Below are 1,703 nucleotides of genomic sequence, written 5' to 3'. Positions count from 1 at the left end.
CTCTCTGGATAGTCCATCCTTTCATCTTAGCTCTAAATTTTGTCGCTGTACCTATAATTTTTCATGGGGGTTATGTTCCTTATTCTAAGGAGGAATGAATGAAGTGTCCACAAATGTTCATCTTTCTTGATTTTCTTCTGTTTNCCATAATGTGTCTTGAATATCTAAAAACAACTTCTAAGGAACAGGAAAAATATTAGTAAAATTAGAAAAATACAAAGTTGTCAGGTTGAAAGAAAGTGACTGATAATTTCTTTTTTCTTTTTCTTCTTGTTTCTGGAGGCTGGCACTCGGCATATAGCACTGGTTGGCCTGGAATTCATTATGTAGACTAGGTTGGCCTTGAATCCAGAGATATCCACTTGTCTCTACCTCTCTTTCTTTCTTTCTTTCTTTCTTTCTTTCTTTCTTTCTTTCTTTCTTTCTTTCTTTTTTATTAGATATTTTCTTTATTTACATTTCAAATGTAAACCCCTTTCCTGGTTTCTTCCTAAAAACCCTCTATCCTCTTCCCCTTCCCCTGCTTCTATGAGGTGCTTCCCCACCTACCCACTCCTAGTTCCCTGTCCTGGCATTCCCCTACACTGGGGTATCCAGCCTTCACAAGACCAAGAGCCTGTCCTCCCATTGATATCTGACAATGCCATCCTCTGCTACACATGCAACTTAAGCCATAGGTCCCTCCATGTGTACTCTTTGGTTGGTGTTTTAGTCCCTGGGAGCTCTGGGGAGTCTGATTGGTTGATATTGTTGTTCCCACTATGGGGCTACAAACCTCTTCAGTTCCTTCAGTCCTTTCTCTAACTCCTCCATTGTGGACTGCATGCTCAGTCTAATGGTTGGCTGTGAGCATCCACCTCTGTATTTGTCAGGCTCTGACAGAGCCTCTCAGGAGACAGCTATATCAGTCTCCTGTCACCAAGCACTTCTTGGCATCCACAATAGTGTCTGGGTTTGGTAACTGTATATGGGATGGATCCCCAGGTGAGGCAGTCTCTGGGTGGCCTTTCCTTCAGTCTCTGTATCACACTTTGTCTCTGTATCTTTTCCCTTGGATATTTCATTCTTCCTTCTAAAAAGGACCAAAGCACCCACATTTTGGTCTTCCTTCTTCTTGAGCTTCATGTGCTCTGAGAATTGGATCTTGGGTATTCCAAGCTTGTGGGCTAATATACACTCATCAGTGAGTGCATACCACATCCTCAGCAGCATCTGCTGTCACCTGAGTTTTTGCTCTTAGCCATACTGTTTGGTGTGAGGTGGAATCTCAAGATTGTTTTGATTTGCATTTCCCTGATGACTAAGTATGTTGAACATTTTTTTAGGTGCTTCTCAGCCATTCAGTATTCCTCAGTTGAGGATTCTTTGTTTAGCTCTATACCCCATTGTTAATAGAGTTATTTGGTTCTCTGGAGTCTAACTTCTTGAGTTCTTTGTATGTGTTGGATATTAGTCATCTATCAGAGGGAGGATAGGTAAAGATCTTTTCCCAATCTGTTGGTGCTGGTTTGTCCTATTGACAGTGTCTTTTGCCTTACAGAAGCTTTGCAATTTTATGAGGTCCCATTTGTCAAGTCTTGGTCTTAGAGCATAAGCCATTGTTGTTCAGTTCAGGAAAATTTCTCCTGTGCCCATGGAGTCAAGGCTCTTCCCCACTTTCTCTTGTATTAGTTTCAGTGTATCTGGTTTTATGTGGAGGTCCT

This window comes from Mus pahari, chromosome 15 (assembly GCF_900095145.1).
Source record: "Mus pahari chromosome 15, PAHARI_EIJ_v1.1, whole genome shotgun sequence".
Classification (NCBI taxonomy): Eukaryota; Metazoa; Chordata; class Mammalia; order Rodentia; family Muridae; genus Mus; species Mus pahari.
This window is presented reverse-complemented; position numbering follows the sequence as displayed.